At 50.5% G+C, this 17,737-nt stretch overlaps 14 non-coding genes across 14 annotated transcripts; all 14 read left to right on the top strand.

Annotated features, from left to right (window-relative positions):
- Window positions 1–411: 411 nt before the first annotated feature.
- LOC126123278 (U2 spliceosomal RNA) lies at window positions 412–601 on the top strand. Its single transcript, XR_007526371.1, has one exon. It is a non-coding gene; the product is annotated as a U2 spliceosomal RNA (small nuclear RNA).
- A 1,117-nt stretch (window positions 602–1,718) lies between these two features.
- Window positions 1,719–1,907, top strand: LOC126123299 (U2 spliceosomal RNA). The gene has a single exon (XR_007526390.1). It is a non-coding gene; the product is annotated as a U2 spliceosomal RNA (small nuclear RNA).
- A 1,117-nt stretch (window positions 1,908–3,024) lies between these two features.
- Window positions 3,025–3,213, top strand: LOC126123298 (U2 spliceosomal RNA). Its single transcript, XR_007526389.1, has one exon. It is a non-coding gene; the product is annotated as a U2 spliceosomal RNA (small nuclear RNA).
- A 1,120-nt stretch (window positions 3,214–4,333) lies between these two features.
- Window positions 4,334–4,522, top strand: LOC126123296 (U2 spliceosomal RNA). The gene has a single exon (XR_007526388.1). It is a non-coding gene; the product is annotated as a U2 spliceosomal RNA (small nuclear RNA).
- A 1,117-nt stretch (window positions 4,523–5,639) lies between these two features.
- On the top strand, window positions 5,640–5,828 carry LOC126123295 (U2 spliceosomal RNA). Its single transcript, XR_007526387.1, has one exon. It is a non-coding gene; the product is annotated as a U2 spliceosomal RNA (small nuclear RNA).
- A 1,117-nt stretch (window positions 5,829–6,945) lies between these two features.
- LOC126123294 (U2 spliceosomal RNA) lies at window positions 6,946–7,134 on the top strand. Its single transcript, XR_007526386.1, has one exon. It is a non-coding gene; the product is annotated as a U2 spliceosomal RNA (small nuclear RNA).
- A 1,117-nt stretch (window positions 7,135–8,251) lies between these two features.
- LOC126123293 (U2 spliceosomal RNA) lies at window positions 8,252–8,440 on the top strand. Its single transcript, XR_007526385.1, has one exon. It is a non-coding gene; the product is annotated as a U2 spliceosomal RNA (small nuclear RNA).
- A 1,117-nt stretch (window positions 8,441–9,557) lies between these two features.
- LOC126123292 (U2 spliceosomal RNA) lies at window positions 9,558–9,746 on the top strand. The gene has a single exon (XR_007526384.1). It is a non-coding gene; the product is annotated as a U2 spliceosomal RNA (small nuclear RNA).
- Window positions 9,747–10,863: 1,117 nt separating this feature from the next.
- LOC126123291 (U2 spliceosomal RNA) lies at window positions 10,864–11,052 on the top strand. The gene has a single exon (XR_007526383.1). It is a non-coding gene; the product is annotated as a U2 spliceosomal RNA (small nuclear RNA).
- Window positions 11,053–12,169: 1,117 nt separating this feature from the next.
- On the top strand, window positions 12,170–12,358 carry LOC126123289 (U2 spliceosomal RNA). The gene has a single exon (XR_007526381.1). It is a non-coding gene; the product is annotated as a U2 spliceosomal RNA (small nuclear RNA).
- A 1,117-nt stretch (window positions 12,359–13,475) lies between these two features.
- On the top strand, window positions 13,476–13,664 carry LOC126123288 (U2 spliceosomal RNA). The gene has a single exon (XR_007526380.1). It is a non-coding gene; the product is annotated as a U2 spliceosomal RNA (small nuclear RNA).
- Window positions 13,665–14,781: 1,117 nt separating this feature from the next.
- On the top strand, window positions 14,782–14,970 carry LOC126123287 (U2 spliceosomal RNA). Its single transcript, XR_007526379.1, has one exon. It is a non-coding gene; the product is annotated as a U2 spliceosomal RNA (small nuclear RNA).
- Window positions 14,971–16,085: 1,115 nt separating this feature from the next.
- Window positions 16,086–16,275, top strand: LOC126123300 (U2 spliceosomal RNA). Its single transcript, XR_007526391.1, has one exon. It is a non-coding gene; the product is annotated as a U2 spliceosomal RNA (small nuclear RNA).
- A 1,120-nt stretch (window positions 16,276–17,395) lies between these two features.
- Window positions 17,396–17,584, top strand: LOC126123285 (U2 spliceosomal RNA). The gene has a single exon (XR_007526378.1). It is a non-coding gene; the product is annotated as a U2 spliceosomal RNA (small nuclear RNA).
- The last annotated feature ends 153 nt before the right edge of the window (window positions 17,585–17,737 follow it).

The raw sequence follows: 17,737 nt of genomic DNA, 5'->3' as shown, positions 1-17,737 counted from the left end.
TCCTTATCGCTTCTCGGCCTTTTGGCTAAGAAGCACCCCGCGAGCGGAGCGTTCTGTTGGGCTCTGTCGCGGGTCGTGGGTCTCCTCTCGCGTTTAGCGATCGAGGATCGTTTCGTTTGTTCTAAATTTCTCCGTTGTTGAAATTTTTGCGGTGACATGACCAGCCGGTCGAACAGTATCCAGTGTGTGTTCGACAGGGCGGCAAGACGGCCGACCGCGTTTGAAATACAAGAATGGATATTTGGCGATCTGCGTGTACCGGAACATGCTGTTGACACCTTCCAACTGGATTTCGTCTTGTTTTCGTTATTTGTGAAATTTGTAGACCAGGAGAAATACGAAAAGTATGGCCTGGCATTAGCGGGCGAACATCCGTTCCGCTACTTCGATGGCTCTGTCGGTACAGTGACAATCGCGCCGTTTGGTAAAAAAAAAAAAAGTGTAGTATCTGTTCTTATCAGCTTAATATCTGATACGTCCTGCATCGCAGGACCAGAATATTAAACTCATTTTTGGCTCATGACGGAGTGCTAGGGGCTTGCTCCACCTCTGTCGCGGGTTGGCCCGGCATTGCAGTACCGCCGGGATCGGCCCACCTAAAATTAATTAAAACACAGCCTGAAATGGTTTAATATTCTGCAGTGATCAGATATTCCGCTGGTGGAAAAACTTGTCATAGTTTTCGATGTGCCCAGTAGTTACCTGCTTACACAGCACGTATTGTTTTAATTAATTTAGGATTATAATAAGTATTTTTTTTTGCGTTTAGCCGGACCGCTCTTGCAGCCGCATTACACTAGGCTGGTAATTTATGGGGGCACAGAACGGTGCCTTCAGATGCCTCGTTGGCGTCTCTTATGGTCCGGCCACAGATAATTTTATTTAAATTTTTTGGAGTTATATCCTTAGCTCCTCGCGAACGTCGTCGTCGTCGCCGCCGCACGCACGCAGAATACGTGTGTACACACACACATATGCGGTGGGCGGTTGACGATGGAAGCATTCGACTAGGTGTAGCTCGCGCCGGCCTCGCGCCGGCCTGGCGCTGCTGTGGGGCGGCCTCTCGGCTTCTCCACTGCCCTGGCAGCTAGCGGCGTTCAAATGGGAGTCGCAGTTTTCTCTTCGACATGGAGGGTAGTACTGGGCTGTTGACGAGTGCTCTCGTGAATTGTCGTTCCTTCCGGCACTTGCTTTTGCGATGTTTTCGACGGTCGCCTGTTGCCATATCGGCCCGTACCACCGTGTGTCACTCCCATATGTGGAGCGCACACGCTGCAAGCATTTAGGCCCTTTCTCTGCGGCGTTTCCTTATCGCTTCTCGGCCTTTTGGCTAAGAAGCACCCCGCGAGCGGAGCGTTCTGTTGGGCTCTGTCGCGGGTCGTGGGTCTCCTCTCGCGTTTAGCGATCGAGGATCGTTTCGTTTGTTCTAAATTTCTCCGTTGTTGAAATTTTTGCGGTGACATGACCAGCCGGTCGAACAGTATCCAGTGTGTGTTCGACAGGGCGGCAAGACGGCCGACCGCGTTTGAAATACAAGAATGGATATTTGGCGATCTGCGTGTACCGGAACATGCTGTTGACACCTTCCAACTGGATTTCGTCTTGTTTTCGTTATTTGTGAAATTTGTAGACCAGGAGAAATACGAAAAGTATGGCCTGGCATTAGCGGGCGAACATCCGTTCCGCTACTTCGATGGCTCTGTCGGTACAGTGACAATCGCGCCGTTTGGTAAAAAAAAAAAAAAGTGTAGTATCTGTTCTTATCAGCTTAATATCTGATACGTCCTGCATCGCAGGACCAGAATATTAAACTCATTTTTGGCTCATGACGGAGTGCTAGGGGCTTGCTCCACCTCTGTCGCGGGTTGGCCCGGCATTGCAGTACCGCCGGGATCGGCCCACCTAAAATTAATTAAAACACAGCCTGAAATGGTTTAATATTCTGCAGTGATCAGATATTCCGCTGGTGGCAAAACTTGTCATAGTTTTCGATGTGCCCAGTAGTTACCTGCTTACACAGCACGTATTGTTTTAATTAATTTAGGATTATAATAAGTATTTTTTTTTGCGTTTAGCCGGACCGCTCTTGCAGCCGCATTACACTAGGCTGGTAATTTATGGGGGCACAGAACGGTGCCTTCAGATGCCTCGTTGGCGTCTCTTATGGTCCGGCCACAGATAATTTTATTTAAATTTTTTGGAGTTATATCCTTAGCTCCTCGCGAACGTCGTCGTCGTCGCCGCCGCACGCACGCAGAATACGTGTGTACACACACACATATGCGGTGGGCGGTTGACGATGGAAGCATTCGACTAGGTGTAGCTCGCGCCGGCCTCGCGCCGGCCTGGCGCTGCTGTGGGGCGGCCTCTCGGCTTCTCCACTGCCCTGGCAGCTAGCGGCGTTCAAATGGGAGTCGCAGTTTTCTCTTCGACATGGAGGGTAGTACTGGGCTGTTGACGAGCGCTCTCGTGAATTGTCGTTCCTTCCGGCACTTGCTTTTGCGATGTTTTCGACGGTCGCCTGTTGCCATATCGGCCCGTACCACCGTGTGTCACTCCCATATGTGGAGCGCACACGCTGCAAGCATTTAGGCCCTTTCTCTGCGGCGTTTCCTTATCGCTTCTCGGCCTTTTGGCTAAGAAGCACCCCGCGAGCGGAGCGTTCTGTTGGGCTCTGTCGCGGGTCGTGGGTCTCCTCTCGCGTTTAGCGATCGAGGATCGTTTCGTTTGTTCTAAATTTCTCCGTTGTTGAAATTTTTGCGGTGACATGACCAGCCGGTCGAACAGTATCCAGTGTGTGTTCGACAGGGCGGCAAGACGGCCGACCGCGTTTGAAATACAAGAATGGATATTTGGCGATCTGCGTGTACCGGAACATGCTGTTGACACCTTCCAACTGGATTTCGTCTTGTTTTCGTTATTTGTGAAATTTGTAGACCAGGAGAAATACGAAAAGTATGGCCTGGCATTAGCGGGCGAACATCCGTTCCGCTACTTCGATGGCTCTGTCGGTACAGTGACAATCGCGCCGTTTGGTAAAAAAAAAAAAAAGTGTAGTATCTGTTCTTATCAGCTTAATATCTGATACGTCCTGCATCGCAGGACCAGAATATTAAACTCATTTTTGGCTCATGACGGAGTGCTAGGGGCTTGCTCCACCTCTGTCGCGGGTTGGCCCGGCATTGCAGTACCGCCGGGATCGGCCCACCTAAAATTAATTAAAACACAGCCTGAAATGGTTTAATATTCTGCAGTGATCAGATATTCCGCTGGTGGCAAAACTTGTCATAGTTTTCGATGTGCCCAGTAGTTACCTGCTTACACAGCACGTATTGTTTTAATTAATTTAGGATTATAATAAGTATTTTTTTTTGCGTTTAGCCGGACCGCTCTTGCAGCCGCATTACACTAGGCTGGTAATTTATGGGGGCACAGAACGGTGCCTTCAGATGCCTCGTTGGCGTCTCTTATGGTCCGGCCACAGATAATTTTATTTAAATTTTTTGGAGTTATATCCTTAGCTCCTCGCGAACGTCGTCGTCGTCGCCGCCGCCGCACGCACGCAGAATACGTGTGTACACACACACATATGCGGTGGGCGGTTGACGATGGAAGCATTCGACTAGGTGTAGCTCGCGCCGGCCTCGCGCCGGCCTGGCGCTGCTGTGGGGCGGCCTCTCGGCTTCTCCACTGCCCTGGCAGCTAGCGGCGTTCAAATGGGAGTCGCAGTTTTCTCTTCGACATGGAGGGTAGTACTGGGCTGTTGACGAGTGCTCTCGTGAATTGTCGTTCCTTCCGGCACTTGCTTTTGCGATGTTTTCGACGGTCGCCTGTTGCCATATCGGCCCGTACCACCGTGTGTCACTCCCATATGTGGAGCGCACACGCTGCAAGCATTTAGGCCCTTTCTCTGCGGCGTTTCCTTATCGCTTCTCGGCCTTTTGGCTAAGAAGCACCCCGCGAGCGGAGCGTTCTGTTGGGCTCTGTCGCGGGTCGTGGGTCTCCTCTCGCGTTTAGCGATCGAGGATCGTTTCGTTTGTTCTAAATTTCTCCGTTGTTGAAATTTTTGCGGTGACATGACCAGCCGGTCGAACAGTATCCAGTGTGTGTTCGACAGGGCGGCAAGACGGCCGACCGCGTTTGAAATACAAGAATGGATATTTGGCGATCTGCGTGTACCGGAACATGCTGTTGACACCTTCCAACTGGATTTCGTCTTGTTTTCGTTATTTGTGAAATTTGTAGACCAGGAGAAATACGAAAAGTATGGCCTGGCATTAGCGGGCGAACATCCGTTCCGCTACTTCGATGGCTCTGTCGGTACAGTGACAATCGCGCCGTTTGGTAAAAAAAAAAAAAAGTGTAGTATCTGTTCTTATCAGCTTAATATCTGATACGTCCTGCATCGCAGGACCAGAATATTAAACTCATTTTTGGCTCATGACGGAGTGCTAGGGGCTTGCTCCACCTCTGTCGCGGGTTGGCCCGGCATTGCAGTACCGCCGGGATCGGCCCACCTAAAATTAATTAAAACACAGCCTGAAATGGTTTAATATTCTGCAGTGATCAGATATTCCGCTGGTGGCAAAACTTGTCATAGTTTTCGATGTGCCCAGTAGTTACCTGCTTACACAGCACGTATTGTTTTAATTAATTTAGGATTATAATAAGTATTTTTTTTTGCGTTTAGCCGGACCGCTCTTGCAGCCGCATTACACTAGGCTGGTAATTTATGGGGGCACAGAACGGTGCCTTCAGATGCCTCGTTGGCGTCTCTTATGGTCCGGCCACAGATAATTTTATTTAAATTTTTTGGAGTTATATCCTTAGCTCCTCGCGAACGTCGTCGTCGTCGCCGCCGCACGCACGCAGAATACGTGTGTACACACACACATATGCGGTGGGCGGTTGACGATGGAAGCATTCGACTAGGTGTAGCTCGCGCCGGCCTCGCGCCGGCCTGGCGCTGCTGTGGGGCGGCCTCTCGGCTTCTCCACTGCCCTGGCAGCTAGCGGCGTTCAAATGGGAGTCGCAGTTTTCTCTTCGACATGGAGGGTAGTACTGGGCTGTTGACGAGCGCTCTCGTGAATTGTCGTTCCTTCCGGCACTTGCTTTTGCGATGTTTTCGACGGTCGCCTGTTGCCATATCGGCCCGTACCACCGTGTGTCACTCCCATATGTGGAGCGCACACGCTGCAAGCATTTAGGCCCTTTCTCTGCGGCGTTTCCTTATCGCTTCTCGGCCTTTTGGCTAAGAAGCACCCCGCGAGCGGAGCGTTCTGTTGGGCTCTGTCGCGGGTCGTGGGTCTCCTCTCGCGTTTAGCGATCGAGGATCGTTTCGTTTGTTCTAAATTTCTCCGTTGTTGAAATTTTTGCGGTGACATGACCAGCCGGTCGAACAGTATCCAGTGTGTGTTCGACAGGGCGGCAAGACGGCCGACCGCGTTTGAAATACAAGAATGGATATTTGGCGATCTGCGTGTACCGGAACATGCTGTTGACACCTTCCAACTGGATTTCGTCTTGTTTTCGTTATTTGTGAAATTTGTAGACCAGGAGAAATACGAAAAGTATGGCCTGGCATTAGCGGGCGAACATCCGTTCCGCTACTTCGATGGCTCTGTCGGTACAGTGACAATCGCGCCGTTTGGTAAAAAAAAAAAAAAGTGTAGTATCTGTTCTTATCAGCTTAATATCTGATACGTCCTGCATCGCAGGACCAGAATATTAAACTCATTTTTGGCTCATGACGGAGTGCTAGGGGCTTGCTCCACCTCTGTCGCGGGTTGGCCCGGCATTGCAGTACCGCCGGGATCGGCCCACCTAAAATTAATTAAAACACAGCCTGAAATGGTTTAATATTCTGCAGTGATCAGATATTCCGCTGGTGGCAAAACTTGTCATAGTTTTCGATGTGCCCAGTAGTTACCTGCTTACACAGCACGTATTGTTTTAATTAATTTAGGATTATAATAAGTATTTTTTTTTGCGTTTAGCCGGACCGCTCTTGCAGCCGCATTACACTAGGCTGGTAATTTATGGGGGCACAGAACGGTGCCTTCAGATGCCTCGTTGGCGTCTCTTATGGTCCGGCCACAGATAATTTTATTTAAATTTTTTGGAGTTATATCCTTAGCTCCTCGCGAACGTCGTCGTCGTCGCCGCCGCACGCACGCAGAATACGTGTGTACACACACACATATGCGGTGGGCGGTTGACGATGGAAGCATTCGACTAGGTGTAGCTCGCGCCGGCCTCGCGCCGGCCTGGCGCTGCTGTGGGGCGGCCTCTCGGCTTCTCCACTGCCCTGGCAGCTAGCGGCGTTCAAATGGGAGTCGCAGTTTTCTCTTCGACATGGAGGGTAGTACTGGGCTGTTGACGAGTGCTCTCGTGAATTGTCGTTCCTTCCGGCACTTGCTTTTGCGATGTTTTCGACGGTCGCCTGTTGCCATATCGGCCCGTACCACCGTGTGTCACTCCCATATGTGGAGCGCACACGCTGCAAGCATTTAGGCCCTTTCTCTGCGGCGTTTCCTTATCGCTTCTCGGCCTTTTGGCTAAGAAGCACCCCGCGAGCGGAGCGTTCTGTTGGGCTCTGTCGCGGGTCGTGGGTCTCCTCTCGCGTTTAGCGATCGAGGATCGTTTCGTTTGTTCTAAATTTCTCCGTTGTTGAAATTTTTGCGGTGACATGACCAGCCGGTCGAACAGTATCCAGTGTGTGTTCGACAGGGCGGCAAGACGGCCGACCGCGTTTGAAATACAAGAATGGATATTTGGCGATCTGCGTGTACCGGAACATGCTGTTGACACCTTCCAACTGGATTTCGTCTTGTTTTCGTTATTTGTGAAATTTGTAGACCAGGAGAAATACGAAAAGTATGGCCTGGCATTAGCGGGCGAACATCCGTTCCGCTACTTCGATGGCTCTGTCGGTACAGTGACAATCGCGCCGTTTGGTAAAAAAAAAAAAAAGTGTAGTATCTGTTCTTATCAGCTTAATATCTGATACGTCCTGCATCGCAGGACCAGAATATTAAACTCATTTTTGGCTCATGACGGAGTGCTAGGGGCTTGCTCCACCTCTGTCGCGGGTTGGCCCGGCATTGCAGTACCGCCGGGATCGGCCCACCTAAAATTAATTAAAACACAGCCTGAAATGGTTTAATATTCTGCAGTGATCAGATATTCCGCTGGTGGCAAAACTTGTCATAGTTTTCGATGTGCCCAGTAGTTACCTGCTTACACAGCACGTATTGTTTTAATTAATTTAGGATTATAATAAGTATTTTTTTTTGCGTTTAGCCGGACCGCTCTTGCAGCCGCATTACACTAGGCTGGTAATTTATGGGGGCACAGAACGGTGCCTTCAGATGCCTCGTTGGCGTCTCTTATGGTCCGGCCACAGATAATTTTATTTAAATTTTTTGGAGTTATATCCTTAGCTCCTCGCGAACGTCGTCGTCGTCGCCGCCGCACGCACGCAGAATACGTGTGTACACACACACATATGCGGTGGGCGGTTGACGATGGAAGCATTCGACTAGGTGTAGCTCGCGCCGGCCTCGCGCCGGCCTGGCGCTGCTGTGGGGCGGCCTCTCGGCTTCTCCACTGCCCTGGCAGCTAGCGGCGTTCAAATGGGAGTCGCAGTTTTCTCTTCGACATGGAGGGTAGTACTGGGCTGTTGACGAGCGCTCTCGTGAATTGTCGTTCCTTCCGGCACTTGCTTTTGCGATGTTTTCGACGGTCGCCTGTTGCCATATCGGCCCGTACCACCGTGTGTCACTCCCATATGTGGAGCGCACACGCTGCAAGCATTTAGGCCCTTTCTCTGCGGCGTTTCCTTATCGCTTCTCGGCCTTTTGGCTAAGAAGCACCCCGCGAGCGGAGCGTTCTGTTGGGCTCTGTCGCGGGTCGTGGGTCTCCTCTCGCGTTTAGCGATCGAGGATCGTTTCGTTTGTTCTAAATTTCTCCGTTGTTGAAATTTTTGCGGTGACATGACCAGCCGGTCGAACAGTATCCAGTGTGTGTTCGACAGGGCGGCAAGACGGCCGACCGCGTTTGAAATACAAGAATGGATATTTGGCGATCTGCGTGTACCGGAACATGCTGTTGACACCTTCCAACTGGATTTCGTCTTGTTTTCGTTATTTGTGAAATTTGTAGACCAGGAGAAATACGAAAAGTATGGCCTGGCATTAGCGGGCGAACATCCGTTCCGCTACTTCGATGGCTCTGTCGGTACAGTGACAATCGCGCCGTTTGGTAAAAAAAAAAAAAAGTGTAGTATCTGTTCTTATCAGCTTAATATCTGATACGTCCTGCATCGCAGGACCAGAATATTAAACTCATTTTTGGCTCATGACGGAGTGCTAGGGGCTTGCTCCACCTCTGTCGCGGGTTGGCCCGGCATTGCAGTACCGCCGGGATCGGCCCACCTAAAATTAATTAAAACACAGCCTGAAATGGTTTAATATTCTGCAGTGATCAGATATTCCGCTGGTGGCAAAACTTGTCATAGTTTTCGATGTGCCCAGTAGTTACCTGCTTACACAGCACGTATTGTTTTAATTAATTTAGGATTATAATAAGTATTTTTTTTTGCGTTTAGCCGGACCGCTCTTGCAGCCGCATTACACTAGGCTGGTAATTTATGGGGGCACAGAACGGTGCCTTCAGATGCCTCGTTGGCGTCTCTTATGGTCCGGCCACAGATAATTTTATTTAAATTTTTTGGAGTTATATCCTTAGCTCCTCGCGAACGTCGTCGTCGTCGCCGCCGCACGCACGCAGAATACGTGTGTACACACACACATATGCGGTGGGCGGTTGACGATGGAAGCATTCGACTAGGTGTAGCTCGCGCCGGCCTCGCGCCGGCCTGGCGCTGCTGTGGGGCGGCCTCTCGGCTTCTCCACTGCCCTGGCAGCTAGCGGCGTTCAAATGGGAGTCGCAGTTTTCTCTTCGACATGGAGGGTAGTACTGGGCTGTTGACGAGCGCTCTCGTGAATTGTCGTTCCTTCCGGCACTTGCTTTTGCGATGTTTTCGACGGTCGCCTGTTGCCATATCGGCCCGTACCACCGTGTGTCACTCCCATATGTGGAGCGCACACGCTGCAAGCATTTAGGCCCTTTCTCTGCGGCGTTTCCTTATCGCTTCTCGGCCTTTTGGCTAAGAAGCACCCCGCGAGCGGAGCGTTCTGTTGGGCTCTGTCGCGGGTCGTGGGTCTCCTCTCGCGTTTAGCGATCGAGGATCGTTTCGTTTGTTCTAAATTTCTCCGTTGTTGAAATTTTTGCGGTGACATGACCAGCCGGTCGAACAGTATCCAGTGTGTGTTCGACAGGGCGGCAAGACGGCCGACCGCGTTTGAAATACAAGAATGGATATTTGGCGATCTGCGTGTACCGGAACATGCTGTTGACACCTTCCAACTGGATTTCGTCTTGTTTTCGTTATTTGTGAAATTTGTAGACCAGGAGAAATACGAAAAGTATGGCCTGGCATTAGCGGGCGAACATCCGTTCCGCTACTTCGATGGCTCTGTCGGTACAGTGACAATCGCGCCGTTTGGTAAAAAAAAAAAAAAGTGTAGTATCTGTTCTTATCAGCTTAATATCTGATACGTCCTGCATCGCAGGACCAGAATATTAAACTCATTTTTGGCTCATGACGGAGTGCTAGGGGCTTGCTCCACCTCTGTCGCGGGTTGGCCCGGCATTGCAGTACCGCCGGGATCGGCCCACCTAAAATTAATTAAAACACAGCCTGAAATGGTTTAATATTCTGCAGTGATCAGATATTCCGCTGGTGGCAAAACTTGTCATAGTTTTCGATGTGCCCAGTAGTTACCTGCTTACACAGCACGTATTGTTTTAATTAATTTAGGATTATAATAAGTATTTTTTTTTGCGTTTAGCCGGACCGCTCTTGCAGCCGCATTACACTAGGCTGGTAATTTATGGGGGCACAGAACGGTGCCTTCAGATGCCTCGTTGGCGTCTCTTATGGTCCGGCCACAGATAATTTTATTTAAATTTTTTGGAGTTATATCCTTAGCTCCTCGCGAACGTCGTCGTCGTCGCCGCCGCACGCACGCAGAATACGTGTGTACACACACACATATGCGGTGGGCGGTTGACGATGGAAGCATTCGACTAGGTGTAGCTCGCGCCGGCCTCGCGCCGGCCTGGCGCTGCTGTGGGGCGGCCTCTCGGCTTCTCCACTGCCCTGGCAGCTAGCGGCGTTCAAATGGGAGTCGCAGTTTTCTCTTCGACATGGAGGGTAGTACTGGGCTGTTGACGAGCGCTCTCGTGAATTGTCGTTCCTTCCGGCACTTGCTTTTGCGATGTTTTCGACGGTCGCCTGTTGCCATATCGGCCCGTACCACCGTGTGTCACTCCCATATGTGGAGCGCACACGCTGCAAGCATTTAGGCCCTTTCTCTGCGGCGTTTCCTTATCGCTTCTCGGCCTTTTGGCTAAGAAGCACCCCGCGAGCGGAGCGTTCTGTTGGGCTCTGTCGCGGGTCGTGGGTCTCCTCTCGCGTTTAGCGATCGAGGATCGTTTCGTTTGTTCTAAATTTCTCCGTTGTTGAAATTTTTGCGGTGACATGACCAGCCGGTCGAACAGTATCCAGTGTGTGTTCGACAGGGCGGCAAGACGGCCGACCGCGTTTGAAATACAAGAATGGATATTTGGCGATCTGCGTGTACCGGAACATGCTGTTGACACCTTCCAACTGGATTTCGTCTTGTTTTCGTTATTTGTGAAATTTGTAGACCAGGAGAAATACGAAAAGTATGGCCTGGCATTAGCGGGCGAACATCCGTTCCGCTACTTCGATGGCTCTGTCGGTACAGTGACAATCGCGCCGTTTGGTAAAAAAAAAAAAAAGTGTAGTATCTGTTCTTATCAGCTTAATATCTGATACGTCCTGCATCGCAGGACCAGAATATTAAACTCATTTTTGGCTCATGACGGAGTGCTAGGGGCTTGCTCCACCTCTGTCGCGGGTTGGCCCGGCATTGCAGTACCGCCGGGATCGGCCCACCTAAAATTAATTAAAACACAGCCTGAAATGGTTTAATATTCTGCAGTGATCAGATATTCCGCTGGTGGCAAAACTTGTCATAGTTTTCGATGTGCCCAGTAGTTACCTGCTTACACAGCACGTATTGTTTTAATTAATTTAGGATTATAATAAGTATTTTTTTTTGCGTTTAGCCGGACCGCTCTTGCAGCCGCATTACACTAGGCTGGTAATTTATGGGGGCACAGAACGGTGCCTTCAGATGCCTCGTTGGCGTCTCTTATGGTCCGGCCACAGATAATTTTATTTAAATTTTTTGGAGTTATATCCTTAGCTCCTCGCGAACGTCGTCGTCGTCGCCGCCGCACGCACGCAGAATACGTGTGTACACACACACATATGCGGTGGGCGGTTGACGATGGAAGCATTCGACTAGGTGTAGCTCGCGCCGGCCTCGCGCCGGCCTGGCGCTGCTGTGGGGCGGCCTCTCGGCTTCTCCACTGCCCTGGCAGCTAGCGGCGTTCAAATGGGAGTCGCAGTTTTCTCTTCGACATGGAGGGTAGTACTGGGCTGTTGACGAGCGCTCTCGTGAATTGTCGTTCCTTCCGGCACTTGCTTTTGCGATGTTTTCGACGGTCGCCTGTTGCCATATCGGCCCGTACCACCGTGTGTCACTCCCATATGTGGAGCGCACACGCTGCAAGCATTTAGGCCCTTTCTCTGCGGCGTTTCCTTATCGCTTCTCGGCCTTTTGGCTAAGAAGCACCCCGCGAGCGGAGCGTTCTGTTGGGCTCTGTCGCGGGTCGTGGGTCTCCTCTCGCGTTTAGCGATCGAGGATCGTTTCGTTTGTTCTAAATTTCTCCGTTGTTGAAATTTTTGCGGTGACATGACCAGCCGGTCGAACAGTATCCAGTGTGTGTTCGACAGGGCGGCAAGACGGCCGACCGCGTTTGAAATACAAGAATGGATATTTGGCGATCTGCGTGTACCGGAACATGCTGTTGACACCTTCCAACTGGATTTCGTCTTGTTTTCGTTATTTGTGAAATTTGTAGACCAGGAGAAATACGAAAAGTATGGCCTGGCATTAGCGGGCGAACATCCGTTCCGCTACTTCGATGGCTCTGTCGGTACAGTGACAATCGCGCCGTTTGGTAAAAAAAAAAAAAAGTGTAGTATCTGTTCTTATCAGCTTAATATCTGATACGTCCTGCATCGCAGGACCAGAATATTAAACTCATTTTTGGCTCATGACGGAGTGCTAGGGGCTTGCTCCACCTCTGTCGCGGGTTGGCCCGGCATTGCAGTACCGCCGGGATCGGCCCACCTAAAATTAATTAAAACACAGCCTGAAATGGTTTAATATTCTGCAGTGATCAGATATTCCGCTGGTGGCAAAACTTGTCATAGTTTTCGATGTGCCCAGTAGTTACCTGCTTACACAGCACGTATTGTTTTAATTAATTTAGGATTATAATAAGTATTTTTTTTTGCGTTTAGCCGGACCGCTCTTGCAGCCGCATTACACTAGGCTGGTAATTTATGGGGGCACAGAACGGTGCCTTCAGATGCCTCGTTGGCGTCTCTTATGGTCCGGCCACAGATAATTTTATTTAAATTTTTTGGAGTTATATCCTTAGCTCCTCGCGAACGTCGTCGTCGTCGCCGCCGCACGCACGCAGAATACGTGTGTACACACACACATATGCGGTGGGCGGTTGACGATGGAAGCATTCGACTAGGTGTAGCTCGCGCCGGCCTCGCGCCGGCCTGGCGCTGCTGTGGGGCGGCCTCTCGGCTTCTCCACTGCCCTGGCAGCTAGCGGCGTTCAAATGGGAGTCGCAGTTTTCTCTTCGACATGGAGGGTAGTACTGGGCTGTTGACGAGTGCTCTCGTGAATTGTCGTTCCTTCCGGCACTTGCTTTTGCGATGTTTTCGACGGTCGCCTGTTGCCATATCGGCCCGTACCACCGTGTGTCACTCCCATATGTGGAGCGCACACGCTGCAAGCATTTAGGCCCTTTCTCTGCGGCGTTTCCTTATCGCTTCTCGGCCTTTTGGCTAAGAAGCACCCCGCGAGCGGAGCGTTCTGTTGGGCTCTGTCGCGGGTCGTGGGTCTCCTCTCGCGTTTAGCGATCGAGGATCGTTTCGTTTGTTCTAAATTTCTCCGTTGTTGAAATTTTTGCGGTGACATGACCAGCCGGTCGAACAGTATCCAGTGTGTGTTCGACAGGGCGGCAAGACGGCCGACCGCGTTTGAAATACAAGAATGGATATTTGGCGATCTGCGTGTACCGGAACATGCTGTTGACACCTTCCAACTGGATTTCGTCTTGTTTTCGTTATTTGTGAAATTTGTAGACCAGGAGAAATACGAAAAGTATGGCCTGGCATTAGCGGGCGAACATCCGTTCCGCTACTTCGATGGCTCTGTCGGTACAGTGACAATCGCGCCGTTTGGTAAAAAAAAAAAAAAGTGTAGTATCTGTTCTTATCAGCTTAATATCTGATACGTCCTGCATCGCAGGACCAGAATATTAAACTCATTTTTGGCTCATGACGGAGTGCTAGGGGCTTGCTCCACCTCTGTCGCGGGTTGGCCCGGCATTGCAGTACCGCCGGGATCGGCCCACCTAAAATTAATTAAAACACAGCCTGAAATGGTTTAATATTCTGCAGTGATCAGATATTCCGCTGGTGGCAAAACTTGTCATAGTTTTCGATGTGCCCAGTAGTTACCTGCTTACACAGCACGTATTGTTTTAATTAATTTAGGATTATAATAAGTATTTTTTTTTGCGTTTAGCCGGACCGCTCTTGCAGCCGCATTACACTAGGCTGGTAATTTATGGGGGCACAGAACGGTGCCTTCAGATGCCTCGTTGGCGTCTCTTATGGTCCGGCCACAGATAATTTTATTTAAATTTTTTGGAGTTATATCCTTAGCTCCTCGCGAACGTCGTCGTCGTCGCCGCCGCACGCACGCAGAATACGTGTGTACACACACACATATGCGGTGGGCGGTTGACGATGGAAGCATTCGACTAGGTGTAGCTCGCGCCGGCCTCGCGCCGGCCTGGCGCTGCTGTGGGGCGGCCTCTCGGCTTCTCCACTGCCCTGGCAGCTAGCGGCGTTCAAATGGGAGTCGCAGTTTTCTCTTCGACATGGAGGGTAGTACTGGGCTGTTGACGAGCGCTCTCGTGAATTGTCGTTCCTTCCGGCACTTGCTTTTGCGATGTTTTCGACGGTCGCCTGTTGCCATATCGGCCCGTACCACCGTGTGTCACTCCCATATGTGGAGCGCACACGCTGCAAGCATTTAGGCCCTTTCTCTGCGGCGTTTCCTTATCGCTTCTCGGCCTTTTGGCTAAGAAGCACCCCGCGAGCGGAGCGTTCTGTTGGGCTCTGTCGCGGGTCGTGGGTCTCCTCTCGCGTTTAGCGATCGAGGATCGTTTCGTTTGTTCTAAATTTCTCCGTTGTTGAAATTTTTGCGGTGACATGACCAGCCGGTCGAACAGTATCCAGTGTGTGTTCGACAGGGCGGCAAGACGGCCGACCGCGTTTGAAATACAAGAATGGATATTTGGCGATCTGCGTGTACCGGAACATGCTGTTGACACCTTCCAACTGGATTTCGTCTTGTTTTCGTTATTTGTGAAATTTGTAGACCAGGAGAAATACGAAAAGTATGGCCTGGCATTAGCGGGCGAACATCCGTTCCGCTACTTCGATGGCTCTGTCGGTACAGTGACAATCGCGCCGTTTGGTAAAAAAAAAAAAAAGTGTAGTATCTGTTCTTATCAGCTTAATATCTGATACGTCCTGCATCGCAGGACCAGAATATTAAACTCATTTTTGGCTCATGACGGAGTGCTAGGGGCTTGCTCCACCTCTGTCGCGGGTTGGCCCGGCATTGCAGTACCGCCGGGATCGGCCCACCTAAAATTAATTAAAACACAGCCTGAAATGGTTTAATATTCTGCAGTGATCAGATATTCCGCTGGTGGCAAAACTTGTCATAGTTTTCGATGTGCCCAGTAGTTACCTGCTTACACAGCACGTATTGTTTTAATTAATTTAGGATTATAATAAGTATTTTTTTTTGCGTTTAGCCGGACCGCTCTTGCAGCCGCATTACACTAGGCTGGTAATTTATGGGGGCACAGAACGGTGCCTTCAGATGCCTCGTTGGCGTCTCTTATGGTCCGGCCACAGATAATTTTATTTAAATTTTTTGGAGTTATATCCTTAGCTCCTCGCGAACGTCGTCGTCGTCGCCGCCGCACGCACGCAGAATACGTGTGTACACACACACATATGCGGTGGGCGGTTGACGATGGAAGCATTCGACTAGGTGTAGCTCGCGCCGGCCTCGCGCCGGCCTGGCGCTGCTGTGGGGCGGCCTCTCGGCTTCTCCACTGCCCTGGCAGCTAGCGGCGTTCAAATGGGAGTCGCAGTTTTCTCTTCGACATGGAGGGTAGTACTGGGCTGTTGACGAGTGCTCTCGTGAATTGTCGTTCCTTCCGGCACTTGCTTTTGCGATGTTTTCGACGGTCGCCTGTTGCCATATCGGCCCGTACCACCGTGTGTCACTCCCATATGTGGATCGCACACGCTGCAAGCATTTAGGCCCTTTCTCTGCGGCGTTTCCTTATCGCTTCTCGGCCTTTTGGCTAAGAAGCACCCCGCGAGCGGAGCGTTCTGTTGGGCTCTGTCGCGGGTCGTGGGTCTCCTCTCGCGTTTAGCGATCGAGGATCGTTTCGTTTGTTCTAAATTTCTCCGTTGTTGAAATTTTTGCGGTGACATGACCAGCCGGTCGAACAGTATCCAGTGTGTGTTCGACAGGGCGGCAAGACGGCCGACCGCGTTTGAAATACAAGAATGGATATTTGGCGATCTGCGTGTACCGGAACATGCTGTTGACACCTTCAACTGGATTTCGTCTTGTTTTCGTTATTTGTGAAATTTGTAGACCAGGAGAAATACGAAAAGTATGGCCTGGCATTAGCGGCGAACATCCGTTCCGCTACTTCGATGGCTCTGTCGGTACAGTGACAATCGCGCCGTTTGGTAAAAAAAAAAAAAAAGTGTAGTATCTGTTCTTATCAGCTTAATATCTGATACGTCCTGCATCGCAGGACCAGAATATTAAACTCATTTTTGGCTCATGACGGAGTGCTAGGGGCTTGCTCCACCTCTGTCGCGGGTTGGCCCGGCATTGCAGTACCGCCGGGATCGGCCCACCTAAAATTAATTAAAACACAGCCTGAAATGGTTTAATATTCTGCAGTGATCAGATATTCCGCTGGTGGCAAAACTTGTCATAGTTTTCGATGTGCCCAGTAGTTACCTGCTTACACAGCACGTATTGTTTTAATTAATTTAGGATTATAATAAGTATTTTTTTTTGCGTTTAGCCGGACCGCTCTTGCAGCCGCATTACACTAGGCTGGTAATTTATGGGGGCACAGAACGGTGCCTTCAGATGCCTCGTTGGCGTCTCTTATGGTCCGGCCACAGATAATTTTATTTAAATTTTTTGGAGTTATATCCTTAGCTCCTCGCGAACGTCGTCGTCGTCGCCGCCCCGCACGCACGCAGAATACGTGTGTACACACACACATATGCGGTGGGCGGTTGACGATGGAAGCATTCGACTAGGTGTAGCTCGCGCCGGCCTCGTGCCGGCCTGGCGCTGCTGTGGGGCGGCCTCTCGGCTTCTCCACTGCCCTGGCAGCTAGCGGCGTTCAAATGGGAGTCGCAGTTTTCTCTTCGACATGGAGGGTAGTACTGGGCTGTTGACGAGTGCTCTCGTGAATTGTCGTTCCTTCCGGCACTTGCTTTTGCGATGTTTTCGACGGTCGCCTGTTGCCATATCGGCCCGTACCACCGTGTGTCACTCCCATATGTGGAGCGCACACGCTGCAAGCATTTAGGCCCTTTCTCTGCGGCGTTTCCTTATCGCTTCTCGGCCTTTTGGCTAAGAAAGCACCCCGCGAGCGGAGCGTTCTGTTGGGCTCTGTCGCGGGTCGTGGGTCTCCTCTCGCGTTTAGCGATCGAGGATCGTTTCGTTTGTTCTAAATTTCTCCGTTGTTGAAATTTTTGCGGTGACATGACCAGCCGGTCGAACAGTATCCAGTGTGTGTTCGACAGGGCGGCAAGACGGCCGACCGCGTTTGAAATACAAGAATGGATATTTGGCGATCTGCGTGTACCGGAACATGCTGTTGACACCTTCCAACTGGATTTCGTCTTGTTTTCGTTATTTGTGAAATTTGTAGACCAGGAGAAATACGAAAAGTATGGCCTGGCATTAGCGGGCGAACATCCGTTCCGCTACTTCGATGGCTCTGTCGGTACAGTGACAATCGCGCCGTTTGGTAAAAAAAAAAAAAAGTGTAGTATCTGTTCTTATCAGCTTAATATCTGATACGTCCTGCATCGCAGGACCAGAATATTAAACTCATTTTTGGCTCATGACGGAGTGCTAGGGGCTTGCTCCACCTCTGTCGCGGGTTGGCCCGGCATTGCAGTACCGCCGGGATCGGCCCACCTAAAATTAATTAAAACACTGCCTGAAATGGTTTAATATTCTGCAGTGATCAGATATTCCGCTGGTGGCAAAACTTGTCATAGTTTTCGATGTGCCCAGTAGTTACCTGCTTACACAGCACGTATTGTTTTAATTAATTTAGGATTATAATAAGTATT

The sequence above is a fragment of the Schistocerca cancellata genome, unplaced genomic scaffold (assembly GCF_023864275.1).
Source record: "Schistocerca cancellata isolate TAMUIC-IGC-003103 unplaced genomic scaffold, iqSchCanc2.1 HiC_scaffold_420, whole genome shotgun sequence".
Taxonomy (NCBI): domain Eukaryota; kingdom Metazoa; phylum Arthropoda; class Insecta; order Orthoptera; family Acrididae; genus Schistocerca; species Schistocerca cancellata.
Note: the sequence above shows the minus strand (reverse complement) of the source record. Positions and strands in the feature narration are given on the sequence as shown.